This window comes from Bacillus rossius, chromosome 1 (assembly GCF_032445375.1).
Source record: "Bacillus rossius redtenbacheri isolate Brsri chromosome 1, Brsri_v3, whole genome shotgun sequence".
Classification (NCBI taxonomy): domain Eukaryota; kingdom Metazoa; phylum Arthropoda; class Insecta; order Phasmatodea; family Bacillidae; genus Bacillus; species Bacillus rossius.
In genome coordinates this window covers 141,713,622-141,731,573 of record NC_086330.1, presented here as the reverse complement: position 1 = coordinate 141,731,573, position 17,952 = coordinate 141,713,622, and the positions used below count along the sequence as shown (strand labels likewise).

The window sequence follows — 17,952 nt, the reverse complement described above, 5'->3', positions numbered from 1 at the left end:
ATTTAATAATAATAATCGACTGATAAAAATATATTTTACTGTGAAATAATAATTGGTGTTTAGAATTGATATATTTTAATTTCAGCATGTATATAACAGTAATAATACGGTCAGAAACATTAATTCATAGTCTGAGAAAAATAAGTAAATAGTAAAATTAATAAATTTTTTTATCTTACTATAACTATCCATGATTTACAGTATAATATTTTTAGTGTTAACACGCCGGATATTATTAATCTGACAATCTGCAATATAAGTGCGAGACACTCTATAGTGAGAAAAACGCGAAACGTCTGACCAGCAACCAACATTATTCTCAACCAAATTGTCCCGTGTTTCCTTGCCAGTTTGTATGACGGCATAAAGTGTAACGCGGACTTGTTACGAAGCAAGAGGAGCAAGGCCTCTTGTGTTCGGGCTGGATGTTAAGTCTACCTGGCGTCATGCGTGTTGACGGGGAAGGGAGGGTAGTTTGTTTGAGGACCTTGAGGAAATGCCCTCGGCAGATAAGGTTCACCGGTCCACTTGCGGCGCGCGGCATTCTCGCCCTTGCGGCGTCCCCCTCCCAGGGAGATTGCGATAAGGAACCAGACGGGGCTCGGAAGAAGGGACGGCATTGTGGCCTCGGCTCCGACGGTCCCACGTATACCTGTTGACTCTCCAGATTGTCATCGTGGAGGGGGTGAGGCTTGTATACCGTCTCCCAGGGACGAATATTCCTCTTATCTTACAACTTTTACCAACGGGGTTTTTTCCCCTCCGTGCCACTCGACGCCAGGTACGTGCATTATCTTTACAGAAAAAATCAAGCTCTGGATTTCCTTCTGGCATATCAACCACGCCGCCACTTACGTAACCATTTTTCAAATTTTAATGCTTCATGTTCGACGGTAATTTGAGTGTTCCCCCCCCCCCCCCCCCCCCACAAATTAATTTTAGCTAAAATAGATTCTTGACATATAGACTGTTAATCTTGTGCTATTGAATTATTTTTGTTTATGATTATACAAGAATGGCTTGGAAACGTATTAAAAAAGTGCATTTTCGCATTTTTCATCGAAGTTATCTTCAGCGAGCATTTGATACGTAAAAGGAAATCTGATCACAGCGAGCATTTGATACGTAAAAGGAAATCTGATCATTTCCTTCAACCAGCAATTAAGCGTGGATGAATGATAAACTATGTCTTGATTAACTGGGTTAATGTGGTCCCCGGCAGCCTCGGTTAGGCAAAATCCCGAATAACACAGGTATAATAAGAAAACCGTCTTGGTTTATGGGTGATGTTTTCCTAGATTTTCTTCGGTGTGCATTCTTTCACGTCACTCCCATGCTTTTCCCAATTTGTAAATGCAGTCAAGAGCATTTTCCAGGTTCTCAAACAAATGTTTCAACAGTCTGTGTGGTAATTGCGTTTTAGGTCGGCTCGGATATTAGGTACTGAACTTGGGTTAATCGAAGCTCGGTTATTTGAGACTCTACTGTATATGTTATGAGCGACTGGGTTTTATGTTTTCTTTGAACAGCTATTCGTCGGAATCACGTTGGCATAGGTGCCAAGGGCGCGTAGAGTTCGTCCTCAGCCGCCGCGTTGCCTGGGGTCACAGCGTGCCGTCTCCTGTCGATTCCTGACTTCAGGAACACTTAAAGCTGGGTTTATAAACTACTAAGAAACTCAAGCACAACGCCAGTATTGTTCAACTGCTGACTTTATAGCTTTTTGGCTTGTTTCCGAGAGCCATATTTTAAGATAGGTGTTCCGAAAACGGTGATAGATAATAACTTTATGAAATAAAATTATTGATAATTTCACTTGTTTTCATGATAAATACGTGGTAAAAATATGTTTAACTGATTAAAATTTTTAAGTTATAGGGTTGGTGACGTCTTGCGACTTTGCGTGCATTACAAACGACTGTGGCTTTCTTGCGTTGGTTGCGTGTTGTGCAGTTGCGTCGTTGCGTTCCTTGCGTCTTAGTGTTCCCGGAGTTAGGAATTGTCAGGAGACGGCATGCTGTGGCGTAGTTAAAGTCAATTTTTTTTTATCTCGCCAACGCCATATTTTAAGGCTCGAAACATTACGGAGATGGTGTTTGACCACGTCTGATGGTGGTCAGTAATGCATGAATTAGAATATCCGGCGTTAAACAGTCATTTCCATAAAATACAGTCTTTTAAAACTTTTTCTTCAATGCAAACACTACACTTCAGCCAGTGTTTTGTATGTCCAACCAACATGGCGCGGGCCATGAGTTAAAAAAAGGTTTCACTGAAAAAAAAAAAACAACAAAAACAACACATAGGTTGGTTTTAAAAAAAAAGCCGGGGTTTTTTCCAAGCCTGCTACAAGCCATTCCCGATTCCTTCACGTAATACCCCTGAGTTATGCAACGGTTTTTAATGCCTTCGTTGCCGACGAGAGAAGCCCAATTTAAAAAAAAAATTAAATAAACGATATAATTATTGTTCAGTTAATCTGAACGTTACATAGACTAGTTTACTTTTTGGGTACAATAGTTCTATAATTTTAAAAATACTCGTTTTTCCTTGGATAATTCTCTCTCTCTGTCTCTCTACCTTAGGCGCAAGCGAGATCGATATCTCCTCGACAGTCGGAACGGCGTCGGTCCTCAGGAGACCCGCTGAGGAAAGACATCTCAGGACATCCACCACGACCCGTTTGGGTTAAATCCAGTTTGTGGTTACGACATGTTTGTGCACGAGCTGTTCCTCGGACTGCCACTCAACGGGTTGAATATGGAGGGAGGGGGCCCAGAGTGGGGGCGATGATGGGAAAAGGGGGGGGGGGGGGGGGCACATAAAAGGGCATCATCATGCACTTAAACTTTTTCCGTGGCTGGGAGTGAATGTCATCAACATCAACCGCTATGTCCAGCGTGAGATTTCGTAATCTCTCTCTCTTTCTCTCCCTTTGTCCGTCCATTATATACGTCCTCTTTCATCACGTCTCCGTTCTTCTCTTCTTCTCTTGTGCAATCCGACCGTTATTATTTATTTTGTTATTAGTGTTACCGTCTTATATACTTCAACTAAGTCTATTTTTTTCTCGGTGCCTCTATCATTCCTCAGTCTGTTCTCGGTCTTCATGGCTTTTGCAAAATATTTTATACTGTAGGGTGTTTATGTAAAAAAATATTCTGTGGTAACCTCAGAAATGATTTTACACTGTAAGAGCATTATGCCCGGGGGGGAGGTGTTAAATTGTTGGCCGATAGTTCCTCTTTAGACCCATTTTTTAAATTGTAAATTTATCTTAACTCAAATACTCAAATACTTAAAGTCATGGCTTGCCAACCTTTTTTCCATCAAAAATAATATGAAACTGTTTTAAAGTTCAGAATTTGAGACGTTAAAATTTGTAAATATTCCATGGCCAATCTATGTCTTATTTAATATCATTTTCTGCAACTGCATCTTATCTTTGTACTCCTACAGCTACCATTTGTCCTTCATTTGTTTCAGGCGCGTAGTTCTTCGAAGGGTAGGTAAGTCTACTGTATTTTTTTCTGACCAGTTGTGACCTGTCGCCTGAGTGGCTAGAGCGAGCTTCTGGCAGGCGAGTCAAGGGTCGTTAGGTTCGATTGCCACCTGGGGATTTTTTCGCTCGTGTTCGGGTCGTGCGGGCGTCGCGTGCTGCGGAAGGCGACGGCGACCTACAGCAGCAGACAGTAGCCTCGGTCACGCCCCACGTCATTGACTGCGGAGACGAGTGGCAGCGCAGGCGCGGTGCGCCACAAGCTCAGTCTCAGAGGGCATTGCTTCAGTGGCAGTGAAGTGGCAGCTGATATATGTATAGAGAGATAGAGAGATAGAGAGATATTGAAAGATATTCATTAATAGCTAGAGATATAGGTAATGGATGGAGATAAAGAAAGTGCGATATATATAGATTGATAGAGCTAGATATGTAGATATATAGTGATATCTATATATAAATGAATATATAGAGATATATAGATACATCGGGACGATAGATAATATTTATAGAGAAAGATAGCTATAGAAATAGGTTTATAGAGAACTCTGTACAGATAAAGAGAGATGATAGTGATGGAGAGATGGACTAAGGTGTGTGTGTATGTATGTATATATATATATATATATATATATATACATAGAGAGTGAGTGTGAGAGAGAGTAAGAGAGTGAGAGAGAGTAAGAGAGAGAGTGTGTGTGTGTGTGTGTGTGTGGTGACCGTTCCCTTGCGGTCGCCACTCGAAGCGACGTAACGTACCTCCCCCTTCGTCCTGTTCCATCACGTGGTTACTTGGTTCTGCGGTCGGGCGATCTTCGGTGTCAAGCGTGAATCTTCCTCTCCGCCCCCATGTCCCCGCGGCGGGGGAAGAGTCGGCGTCCGCAACACAGTCCGACGCACGCCGGCTTTCGTCGCGAGGGTCACCGAGTTCGTCTCCCGGGAAAGACGCGCGGTGTCACAGAAAAAAAAAAAAAAAACGTAATCCGAACGACATAAATTCATTACAGTGGGGAGCGGGGACAAGAATTTTTTTTGGAGGGGGAGTGGGGAAAATTAATTAAAATTAAAATTAATGCGTGATATCAAAAAGCTACACATTATTATTGACACTTACAGACCGACATATGGGCCTACAAAATAAGTTCCTAGGCAACGCGGCTTCTCACACAGTTAATTGCAGCTGTTGTAACAGCTCACATTGCATCATACAAAATAACATACTTCCTTCACTGATATTTTGTAATGTTTTCCCAACTTAGGTGAGGGAGAAGCCAATCGTAAAAATAAATAAATAAATAATAAGTTGTCAGATTATTAATCCTCCCAACCAAGGTGACCCAGGTTCAATTCCCGTCAGAAGCGAAACCTACCGATTTTTTTTTGTAAGTGAAAAACGTGGTGGACGTTGCGGTGGTGAATTAACTTTTCCTTAACCCTTTAATTTCGTCAATGAGATACATTCTCAACTCATCAAAACCTCACCGTCTCTACAGTGGTCCCGACGTCTACTACCCTTAAAAAAACCCATTTCACTCTTCTCTCCCCCCTCTCTCCTACTTTTACCCCGCCAGAGGCTTATTTTAATTCTTTAATCACACAAGGAAGAATATTACAAATATCTCCTTGCAGCAAAGTGAAAGCAATACATTCGTATCACGCATGTTAAGTTCTTGTCCTACTTGGACTAGCAGGAGCGTATGGTGGACGTAAATAAACATGCTTAGTACTTTCGAAAATGAACGTAGTATCGAGAAAAAAAAATCCCCGCGCGTAGTTGGGCTTATGTAGTTCTATTCCAGAAGTCACGAACGTTTTGTTGGAATTTTGAACAGTACACCATATTTTAATGTAAAGATCAAAATATTCCAAACACTTCACTGAAACTCGGCCATTCGAATGATATATGATTTTTCTCGCCTATAACAACGTGTCAAGCACGTCTTCTTTAAGCCTGATTTATGACCTACCCAAGAAACGCCAGAACGCATCAAACGCAAACGCAAACAACTAGAATACCCGTTTATAAAGTATGCGAGAAGCAACAACACAACACAAGCATCGGCTTACTTTTCGATTATTGCTTTGCCGCCTCCTATATTTGAAGACAAACGTTTTTAAAAGATACAGACGGCATGTGTGTTGAAGGCAACGATTTTATTTTTATCACACGCTTCATGTTTTCACTTACTAAAACTGTGGCACAGTGAAATCAAACGATGCTTTAAAACAAATTTTTAAAAACTTCCCACATTGTCGTGAGAAAAAAAAGTTATGAACGGAAGCTCGAAAGAGAAATATTTTTTTTTACCCAGGCTCCGAACTGGCGGTAACGCGCCTCTATGGAACTTGTAGCGGTTACCTCACAAGTTTATGATGGAATATGAAATCTATAGGTCCCTTGCATTTCTCTATAACATTTACAATTCCCATTTTTAGCCGTTTCCACTATCCAAGAAAGTACACAGTATAGACGAAACCATGGAACGAAACTCGTATAGACAAGTGCAATGGCTCTTAAATGCTTTCAATCGGTGTAGAACGGCTTGTAAACGGCGCGGTAACAGCCGGAGCACTGCGGCGGCCCTGCCGGGCGGCCGGCTTGTCCGTGCCTCGAAGGCGGGAACAGCTCGTTGCGCGCGCTCGTGCGGCCGCCATCTTGTGAATGCGGGCTCGACTGAGAGAGAGAGAGAGAGTAAAAATTTAGTGAAGCACCAACCGGTGTTATTTTTCTCGAGTCAAGAGAAGCGAAGTGGTCTGCCTCTCGGCCGGTCCAAGGAGATGGAATGCCGGTCTCTCCCGTGACCATCGCGTGAGAGAGAGAAAGGGAATGAAAAGGAGGGAGGTAGGTGATGAGGAAGTGTTCCAAGGAGGCTGGAAAAGTGTGGAGGGGGCACACACACACACACACACACACACACACACACACACACACCTATCCACCTGCGAGGTTGCCTCTTCTGTAACTCCGGCTTCATCAGGAGGGAAGTTCAGGTGTGAAGGATCGGAGGTTCTTAAATTTTTTTTTTCCACTTCCCTCTTCCCGAAGATACTACTTCTCCCAACTACTAGCGTCTTTTTGTTGTTATTTTTCTGATTCGAGGTAATTTGTATATGTCCTTCTCCCGCTGTCATTTATTCCCGCTTCTCTACCTTTTATCAACGTTTTCAAACGGCTTTCGAATATCACAAAGTGTTTGTCAACGAGTAATAATTTTTTTTACGTTCTCACCTTTTTCAGTCTTTTAAACTGATCTATTTTCGAGCTTTGAACGTATAGTTGGGAGTAATTCCCAAACACGAAGCTGTATTCGTGTTAGGGTGGTATGTACAGTATTGGATTGACTATAGGTAACGTATCAAATGGTACACACAGTATAGGTGATTTCTGTAATCACCAAAATCTTCATGGTTCTTGTTTGAATGATTTGGGCAAACAGTTATTTTTAATGTAAATTAACGATGGTCTTGGTTTTATAAATTTTCTCGTGAATTCACGTGGCACTTTTGTTATCAGAAAACGAATTTACCGCTCATTTGTGCCTGCCATTCATGTAAAAAAAAAATTTCCCCACTCGCGTTTCAATGGTTTATTTATATATACGAGGGTTTACATTTTTACAATCAACGGGTGTAAAAATAAAGAATCATTCATCCTTTAACCAGAAATAATTATTTGGCGCAGATAAGTACACCCCACGTTGTTTTCAACAGTTTTTATTCCAATATTTTTTTTTACCAAAGGCGTGTTGTAGACCTTAGTATAGCGTCTATTGACAGTATTGTCACAGTTGTAGTTATCCCCCCCCCCCCCCCAAAAAAAAACAAACATACTAAATGCCAATGACTTCACAGGGATAACTGTTTGCAGCAGCCAGTCACTGTTATCTACAGGCATTCCGCTAAATCAAATTCATTATTTAACGGAAACATTTTGAAAATCTAAAGGTGGATCTTAAATCTTTTTAAACCAAGATGGTGCCCTTCGGTTCCTTTCTCTCCCTTTAAGGACGTAAGTACCGTTCCAGCTCATTATTTTATATTTATGTTCCCCACAGTTAAACTTGTTGACTTTTTGAGGGGCCGATCTTACATAAAATGAAGATTATTTATTTCCTATTTTTTGAATAATTAACTGACTAAGTTGCATTTTTAACTTTTTTGTGCAGTATTGATAGGAATAATGAAATAAAATATAAAACTGGAATTTTTTTTTAGGTTTGAAGCAAATTTTATTGGCTGTTAAAAATTAATTAATTTTACCTGGCATTTAAAATCATCAGAATTTTAATGTTTTTAAAGGGTTAAATGAAATAAAATAATTTTTTCTGCAGGAATTTTAAACCATACCGCGCAGTAGTCACCAATATTATATATATACATACACACATATAATTATATATATATATACTCAATCGAGTCCGTCCTATAGGCCAGGGCCCCGGGATCTTCCCTCTCGGCAGTCCTGCAGCCCTGCTCGCGATCTATAAGGTCTTCCTTGTTGGTTACAGTCTCTTAATGGCCTTGTTATCGACGAGACGAAACCCCAACCTGAACAAAAACAAACCAATGAGTTACTAATTTATGCGGCCCGCCACCGGCCGAGAGTGTGGGAACCACGCGGCGTGATCGCGCGGTCGTGACTTCGTGCCTCGCCAGGTGCAGCGGGGCCGTGCAGGATGTGGAGGGCCGTATCTCCCCGGCCGCGGCCTTGGCTAGGGACATTTCCCCGACCTGACTTAAGCCAAGTGTATTGTGTCGCTGTAGGCGCGGATCAGCCCAGTGTCGCACGATGCGTTTTTGCCGCTGCACTTCCGTAGCATTAATTTTTTTGGCGGAAAATTCTTTCGAAAGTTTGTCTTAGATCGCTCAGCGCTGGTCTCTCAAGAATGAACTAAGTAAATTTATCTCAATCGAACATGTGAACAATTGATCTAGAATAAATCGCCGAGTGGAAATTACCGCTCGGGTTCGACCACATAGTGCGACACCGGCCTAAGGGAAGATTCTAAGTGCGTCGTAGGCCGAAGGCAATAAGCCTTATCTTGCAGGAAGGGTAGCATGAATCATGTGCTTTTAATTTGGAACTGGCCAGCCATGGTAGCTTTTAATGACATGACTAAATCCCCTATCTTAACTACCGACTATAGCTATGAAAGTTGTGTCCAGGTAGGTGGGAGAACCTTCACGGATACAGGAAAAACAAACAGGGCTAATCATGCGGGGTGCAATATGGCAAGCACTAAGCAAGCAGGAAAATGCAGGATGGTCTAGGATAATGGTTGGGCTGGGCAGAGAAAAATTCTACCATTCAGGGATCGAGAACTTGTCCCTTGAAGGAAGGACTCGCCGTTTTCTCTTCTTCGTTCTGTCTTGAACACTTCATTTGTTTTTCTTCTGACAGCGCCTAGGTTACTCCTTTATTAAGTCTGCGATCTACCGTGGTGGAAGGAACGATTGTAAGAATTGTTGTCAGACTTGTTAACGAACCGATGTCGTTTGCGTCGTACGTCATTTATATATTTGCCCCCCTCCCCCCCCCCCCTTTTTTAACTTCAACCAGGATTCAAACTGAATATTTTGTTTAGTACGGTCATCACATTTCAACGTCGAGAGCTATTAGAATGTTTTTTCTTTAAAAAAAAAAACACAGCATATTGGCATCGCATCTGTAAATGTTAGGACTGCTTGAACTTCAGCAGCGTCAACAGGGAGTGCAGATAGCCTTCAGCCCACATGCCAAAGCATCACTTCTAAGCTGCCGACCACCAGCCTCGGGATATACCTACAGGAATGCTAGCTGTTTTCAAGTTTCTTATCGAGAAATAATTATTTGATTTTTCAAAATAGGCTATTTATTCCGAAAATCATTGTATGTGAACGGATTTAGATTATTCATAAAAGAGTTTAGGAAACAAAATCTCAAAAAATACACGAATAATTAACTACCAATATAATGGTTTGCCTATCATTGGAATACCAAATTCCGACTCATTTCAGTAACGTCATTCATGCAACGCGATGCAAATGGGAAAACTTTCTAATCGTGAAGAGTGTCGCGGTCGTTAATCTTGTCATGCTGACGTCAATGAACGGGTCTGTAATATATATGTGTTACAGTCACTCGTTCTGCAAAAATGTGAGCTGAAAAACTAATTCAGTCGTAATAGTTATCTCGCATGTATCATGCTAGCCTGCAGTGACGTCACACCATCTGACTTTCGGTTGAGGAAAAGTATATGAGCATTGTACTTCTGTGTATTTTGCCTTTGCAAAGTAGTATATCTTTTACCCTACATTTTTATTAAGCTAGTCTTTATATGTAATCATTTCCATACATCACCATAAACATTTTGTTTTTCCACATATCCATTGTCCATAACTCCAAAAATTTAATTTGTTTACGGGAAATTAATCCATTTTTTTATTCTTTTCTGTCTTGTTTCACTAAATTATAAAGAAAGCACTATTTTCAATTTTTTAAATTTTATTTTTGAAATGGAATGATTGACAAAATGTTAATAACTCACTTATAACCGGTGGAAACGCATCTCAGATGCTCAGAACGTCAGCGATAAATCCAGCCACCCAGCAAGCGTTTCTTGTTCTGGTCTTTTGATCCAGAAAGGGAGATTTCTTTGTGACGAGGGTGACTGCGCACAGGGATGTTTCCATTGGGGGTGGGTTAATACCGCGCCTTCTCTTCTCGTCATCCAGCCATTCAGCCTCGCGGCCGCGCTATCGTCTTGTTTATCGTCTCACCCTCTTCATCGCTCGGCAGCCATCCTCCGTGCAGCCAGGGGTGTGTTTGTGTCGGCGAGGCGGGATGGGAAGTGCGAGGCTCGCTGGTGCTTCTGGCGCACAGTCTTCTCGTCGTGCATAGGACAAGCCTCACATTATATGGCGGAGAAATGAAGATAAAGGTGTAATGCAAGTTCCTTGAGTGCCCTCAAAAATCTGTACCGAGAGTTTCACGTCTAACAGTTTTTCAGAAAACGCGCGTTTTTTTCCTCCCTTTTTCACTCTTTTAAAAATACAATTCAAAAACTAAATACAGAAACACAACGACTCATCTATCCTCAGCGTATTCTTAAAAAGTTTTTTTGTAAACAGACACCACCCGTCAAATCGCGTAGTTTCGTCCGAAGCTTGGGACACTGTATGTGTGCCTGGGTAGGCGGGCTGCAGAGATCAACAACTAGCATGCGATCCATGGAGGTAAGGAAGTTGGTGTGTGTCATATTTGCCATGTTAATAATTATAGTAAAAATGAGAATATCCCCCCCCCCCCCCCCGGGGTCATCCTCGTCCCATCATCTTTCTTATCGGAATAGAAGAAAAAAAACAATATTTCTTTTTGGTTATATTTCAGTTTTAATCTATTATTGCAGATGACCTGTTATCATGTTAGTTTAACCGTAGTTAGACATTATGGCATTATTACGATTCTTCCAAGCGAGTGCATTCCTAGCTATTAAATAAACTTCTAGCATATTAGCCTTTATACAGCTACGGATTATATGCCCAAAGCATGGGCTTATGTAGTGTAGTGTTTGCATTGTGTAAACAGTTTCAAATTACTTTTTTTAAAAGATACTTTTTAACGATGGAGATTCTAATTCATTCTTACTAACCATCATCAGACGTTATCAAGCACCATTCCCGCAATGTTTTGGGCGGGACAATATCGCGATGGCGAGGGTAAAAATTATTTCAAGTACGTCGCAACATGCCGTCTCCTGACAATTCCTTACTCCATGCAATCCATAGTCTTATACTTACATGGTCTGATCACCGGAGCAACTGAGTGTTGCCAACTGTTTCAAACTGTTCCTCGCATGGAGAAATTAGTCTCTGGAGTTTGTGTCTGTTGTTGTCACTTTGGCTAGCAAGTGGTTAGCAAAACCAACCGTATCTTTATAAAAGGCGAAGAGTCGTCGGGGGGAGGCGTTATGTCACAACATTTATTAACATTTCCCACATCCTCTACCTAACTACTTAGCTCCGTGGTCTTACCTATTGAGTAGGTAAAGTGATTACATAGACTGATTTTCGTTATTTGCAAATATAAGGCAGCTTCTTGAATGCAATATATATATTTTAATAGGTACCCAACACTATATATGAACAGTCGCGTGACTTTTTATAGCTATTTGATGTTATTCAGTAAATATAGATGAATAAAATCTGAGACGATACATTAAATGCAAGAAAACTAACAAAATAAATTAACAGAAAATAAATCCTTTAAAAATAGTAAAGATGAAAAGAAAAAAAAACGCCTTGGGGAACGAGTCAGGGACGGGACTATGTTTTCCTTCGCTCAGGACAAAAACTGTGATTAGTGTCCTCTCTCCGCCACAGCACTAAATGTACCATGCATTATTTGTTTTGCATCCGTGTACAACATTAATCGTGTAAGTTAAATTTTCTCAAACCCTGTGTACTTACCAGTGTTTAAGTGTACGTTTTATTTCACGTACAGTTTTATAGCAATAATGTAGTGTTCAAGGCTCAATTGAAATACAAAAGATAAAGAGTAATAATTTTGTTAATACCACTCGGACTCACTAGAAACTGGGTAAGAAGTATCTCCATTGAAAACATTATTATTTATAAATGAGTAAAATCCAAATTTTAGTCGATATTGTATAATTTTTTCTATTCTATTTTTATTGTATACTTTTAGAAGTCTACAAAAAAAAATATTGGCTCATCCTGAACCCTTCTAACGGGGCCCAGGGAGGGCTGCTCTATCTTTCACCCCCCCCCCCCCCTCTTATATCCCTGTTAGGAACGTCCCAAACCGAACTTAAATTCTTGAGCACTCAATCGTAAACTAGTCTTTATAGTTTTACTGCAGTTGGCAACACTGAGCAATCTCTTGAAGGGGGTGGGGAAAGGAACACCCTCATTCCGACCTCCTTCCATCGCCATATAAACTCTCTTCGAAATAGCTTTCCCAACCGCCTGAGTTGAGGAGGGGCCACCGCCTTATTGGCGCTATCCGTGGATCTGACCGCGGCGGCTAAAAGCCTTATCAGCGGCGCGCTCGACAGCGTGTAATGGAGTTCCATTCCCCGGTCGCGGGTGCCGCGGACAGAGTGGAGTCGAGAACAATGGCACCGCCGGAGAGCTGTTCCATTCCCATTTCTTCCCCCTTAACCCAACTTAAGGGCCGCGGTGGTTAGAGCTTCAGAAAAACAAATGTCATCGAGTCTTTCAGTACTCGCCAGAGATGTGTAATCATCTAACCTCGGCAACGAGGCGATTTGTGTGTTCTCTTCTTGCAAATAAACATAATACGAAACTCGGACACTTGTTATTTTTTTTTAAAATAATGTTGTGCTTGATAAATATGTGAAAAGTTTTCATTTTAGAAAAAAAAAAAGGTAAAATTTATTTCTCTTTTTAAAACAAAGCTATATGCTGACGCAGCACTGTAGTTCCGCATTTCCGTTCCGTATTAACGGAATTACTCCTACCAAATGCTGTACACCGAGAGCTAAGATTTTTTCACATTTAAAAAATCTTCACAATGTGAAAACTATTCAAGATATCAGCGTGGTGTCGGTTTACGAAAATTATGTAAGAATACGCCGAGGTATGAGTAGTTATGTTTTCGGATTTCGTTTTTAAACTGTACTTTTAGGAGAGCGAAAATGGCTTAAACGATTGTTTTTAGAATAATGTTTTAGGCATGAAAGCCCTCAGGGGACCTGCTTTACACCTTTATCGTCATATTTCTGCCATATAATGTTAATGTTTCCACGCATTTTTGCGCTTAGGGGTAGTACCGCGCTAGAAGAACCAGCGACCGTCGCACTAACGCAAATACACCCATGTCTAGGTGGGCCCCCTTCAGAAATAGTAACTGTTCATAAAATAGTTTTATGTTTATTTAAGTGTATTGGGTTTCAGAGAGGTCTGTGTCGGATGATTCTGGCTCAGTTCAGTTGCTAATAATGACAACACAGTCAGCGACATGTGTGTCGCAATACTGATATGTCATCATTGCCAGTGGCGAGCCGCCGGCCCGAGTGCCTGTCTGTGGCCTCGAACCAGTGGCTCGCTAAGAGTCCCAGGCCGCATTCTGCCGCCCCTTACCTCTTGTGTTGAGTCTGTGTATTTTGTTTTGGCTTTTTGGTTAATGAGTGTTGTCCTGGTGAGAGGATTAGCGTGATGCTGTGTTGTGTTGTTACGTGTGTGTGTATGAATTATGTGTGTGCGTGAGTGAATGATTTTGATTGCTTTTATGGTTGATCTATCCGGATGATGATGGTGTGTGATTTTCTATGAGTTTGTGGTATTGTCACTCTTCCAGGTTCCGCCGAGGCACCCCCCCCCCCCCCCCCAGCAAGAGTTGTGCTCTCACGGGGGGGGGGGGGGGGGGAAAGCACTCCCCGCACCAGTGCATCTTCTGCTGGCAGTCTGTTCTGGTGGTTTGTTTTGATTTTCGTATGTGTCAGTGAGTTGTCCCGCGGCGCCTAAGGGGCATGGTAGAGGGCGCGGCAAGAGGGACCGGCCGGGTCCCCCCGCCACGCCCTCCCCCCCCCCCCCCCCCGACCATAGACGGCCTGACCCACACTGACGTGTTTGGAGCTGGACACCCCTACTCCCTCAGGACTTGGTTTGGCCATTAATTGTGACGGTGGCCGGCCCGGTTTTGAAGCGAGCCGCCCCCGCCTCAGCCGCAGCTGCCTGGTGATGCGTCCGCGGCCGAATTGCGCTGTGGGGGGCACGCCTCGGCCGCCCTCGCGGGTACCGCCCTTGGCACAGGGAAATTATCAGGGGTGCCCAGTCCCCCGGGGTCCTCCCCCGCTGCGTGCTGGTCGCCTGGCCCCCGCGGCGGGGGGGGGGGCATCTAGCCCCCCTCGGCTCGTGCGTGCTGTGTTGCGTCGCCCTCTGTGGGCTTGTGTGTTGTCCTGGGTCTGGTGGTGTTTTGTCCGTCCTGTTGCATCTTTCTTAGTCAGGTGCCGGTAGTCTTGGTCTGCGGTAGGAGACTTCCTCGTCTGGGTCGTAGTCGCCAAGCTATCGCACTAGGGCGTTTCTGTGGGCCTCTGCTTTCCCGTAGAAGCGTGCGTTTTGGGTGGTGACGGTATGGGCTATGGTATGGCAGCGTGTGATTGCATGAAGTGTGGTGATTCTTGTGTAGCGACTACTCCCAGTTATGATTCGCAGCACCCGGTTTTGTGCTACCTGCATTTGCTTTATGACGTGGGGGGCCGCGAAGCCCCACGTTTCCACGCCATAAAGCATAGCTGGGCGGATGATGGCTTGGTAGACGCGGGCCTTCGTCCGTATGGGCAGCGACCTCCCCTTCAGGAGGGGGTACAGCGCCCCCACCATCTGTCGGCACCGCGCTACCTTACCCTGAATGTGTGTGTGCCACTGCAGTTTTGAATCCAGCGTTAGACCCAGATATTTAGCTGTCTTTGCCACCGGAATGGCCCTGTTGTGTAGTGTGAGAGGTGCGGGGGGCTGCGGCCTGCGACGGGTGAAGAGGACTGAGGCTGACTTTTCGGCGTTGGCTCTAATTCTCCAGCGCTCCAGCCACTCTTCCAGTCGGTGCAGGTGGCCTTGTACGGTGTCGCGGAGTCCCCCGGCGTCCCAGCCTGTCGCGTATATGGCAGTGTCATCCGCGAAGAGCTGCGTCTGGGTGTCCGGTGACGTAGGGATGTCTGCCACATACAGTGCGTACAGGAAGGGACTGAGCCGTGCCCCCTGGGGGACTCCACTGGTGATGGGCCTGGGCTCTGAGAGGGCCCCCTCCACCTTCACCCGAAAGGACCGTCCCGCCAGAAAACTAGCAACAAGGAGGACGTACCTCGGCGGGAACTGCCAATCGAGCAGCTTGGCGAGGAGGCCCTCGTGCCAGACCTTGTCGAAGGCCTTCTCCACGTCCAGGAACACTGCCAACACGTGCTCCCTGTCGTTGAAGGCCTGGGTGGCAGTCTCAGTGAGCCGGGCCAGCGGGTGAGCCGTGGAGTGACCTTCCCGGAAGCCAAACTGGAAGTCCGGGATCACTCCCAACTCCGCCGCGTGGCCCTTCAACCTGAAGAGAATTATCTTCTCCGCCAGCTTGCTGAGGGCGCTCAGGAGGCTGATTGGCCTGCGGTTCTGCGGGAACACCGGGTCCTTCCCTGGCTTCGGCAGCGTGATGACATGAGCCTGTTTCCAGGCCTGCGGGAAGTACCCGGTGCGCAGAATCGCCGTGAGCAGTGGTCAGAGAGGGCAGTGGTTGATACCATGACTAATGGCCAGTTGCAATATTCTGCTGTTCCATCTACGATCCATCGATGTTAGCCCAAGAATGATTTTTGTATCATTCCGCTAAAAGTTGCGTCAACACATGCTGGGACTACACGATCTCCGCTCGCGGGAATCGAAGTTCATACATTTTCAATCTGCTGCAACTGGAGGTCACAGCGTCGAAGAAATGTTAGGTGCATTTCTATTGATGGGCTGAACGACTTCAATTCGCTACAATCGATTGTGACTCAACAAGTAAATGGTCGATGCGGTTGCCACAAGATAGCAGCTCTTTCGGCCACTGCCCTAACTCTGTTGATTTCTAATAACGATGCAGCAGTCTGAAAAAAAAATTGGATCTGTTTTGTTAAAAAAAAAAAAAAAAAAAAGCTTGTATTTAATATGTAAAGTAATTTAGCTATAATAAAAAGTCTTATTAAAGCATAAACTTAAAGAACATTACACGGTTCATCTAGAACTTCTCATTGATATTCGGTCGGCACTCAAAACACAATGGTGCAACAGAAAATGTGGTCGAATAATGATCAAACCACTTTATGAAACTAATTAACGCTTAAATTCTAATACTGGAATCTCAATAATGCAATGAAGTGACGCTAAAATGGCGATGCGACAGAAAAACATCACATCATTGCGAACATATAGTTTTCACCCACGAAAAAAAAACAAATTATACATAATTGTTTTTAAGATGATTTATTTTGGACATACTCCATTAATGGTTACACTTTATGTGATAAGAAACTTCAATAACGGATCAAAAAAAAACTCTTAAAAATACAAGCATGATAATGCACCAGTTAGACCAGTTAGACCATATTTCGAAAATAAAATTCTGACACGCATTGCAGTAACGCCGCGCCCGTGACGCAGTGGAAATATAAAATATTTGTAATCGGGAATCCCGCCGTGACCGCCATGTTTCACCCTATTTAAATAATAGGTGATTTATACGCTAGTAATTAGCAAAAAAATAATTAATAACAAATTACACGAGACACATTCGGGTACCTACCTACCCGAACCTTTGTGTAAATTTTCCTATGGAATAAACAAGAACGCGATAAAAATAAATGCGAACTACATAACAAAAATAAATATTTAAAGTAAATAACTTGAAACAACAAAAAAGTTCTCCCCGGCGGGGAATCGAACCCCGGTCTCCCGCGTGACAGGCGGGGATACTGACCACTATACTACCGAGGACGTTGAGTGTATTAGTGCAAAGTATGTGTATTACTGTGAAGTTTACCATTTATTATTATTAGGTTACTATTTATTATTATTATTATTAAACATTTGTGGGCAGTCTGAATAAACATTTATTCGAAAGTGCTCTGATTAACACGAACTAACTGCAAATAATGTTATGTTAGATGGCGTCGCTTAGAGAAAGTGGAAGGGGGAATTCCGTTCTCCGTCAAGCAACGTTACCTCCCCCCCCCCCCCCCCTTCTACTCATCCCTGCCACAAACACATCAGAGGCTGGGAGTCGCGCGGCAGCGAACTGCAACAAGGTGGATCGCAAGCGAGGGGGTTTTTCACGCGTTCTTACCTCGGGTGAACCACCAACTGAATGGGCGGAATATGGCTACTAAAAATATTTGTGCGGTTGAGAAATGTCGAACTTCAAAAATTTAGTTTTAAATATAAAGAAAGAATAGAAATTTCTTAATCCTAGTTACTTAAATAAAAAAAGTAATTCCATATACATTCTTAGTTCAGAATTCATGGTATGGTGTATTAACGGAGTGGCGTATTAGGTATAATGGCAAAATATTATACTTTAGAATAATTTATGAAAATGTTGAATTATCTTGATAGCAATGAAATAAGCATGGCTGTGAAGTTCAATAAGTTTGGTTGCCGTTTGTTACGTTTCCGTGCATTGTTGAAGCGACAGATGGATAATGAAACGCAAATGTCTTGCGAGTCCGGATCCGTTTCGTTTTTACGTTTCCGTGTCATTGTTGGACGAGCCTAAAAGCAAATTTAAATTAGGTTAGGTGTGTCGCATCAATAAAATTCTCGCAAAAATTCATTTTTCATTCTTATAGTGAAACGTATTTGCAGGCGGTAGAGTAAGACGAAGTTATGACTCGGTAGCGTAACGAAAATAGCAACGCTCGGGAGTGGGGCGCTCGATGACCGAAAGAAAAGGGGCCGGGGAAAACTGAGCGTTC

At 43.1% G+C, this 17,952-nt stretch overlaps 1 protein-coding gene and 1 non-coding gene across 2 annotated transcripts in view; one reads left to right on the top strand and one right to left on the bottom strand.

Annotated features, from left to right (window-relative positions):
• Positions 1 to 17,952, top strand: part of LOC134546234 (epidermal growth factor receptor) — a 605,999-nt gene that overhangs the window by 284,087 nt on the left and 303,960 nt on the right. The window lies entirely within an intron of this gene.
• On the bottom strand, positions 16,904 to 16,975 carry Trnad-guc (transfer RNA aspartic acid (anticodon GUC)). The gene has a single exon. It is a non-coding gene; the product is annotated as a tRNA-Asp (tRNA).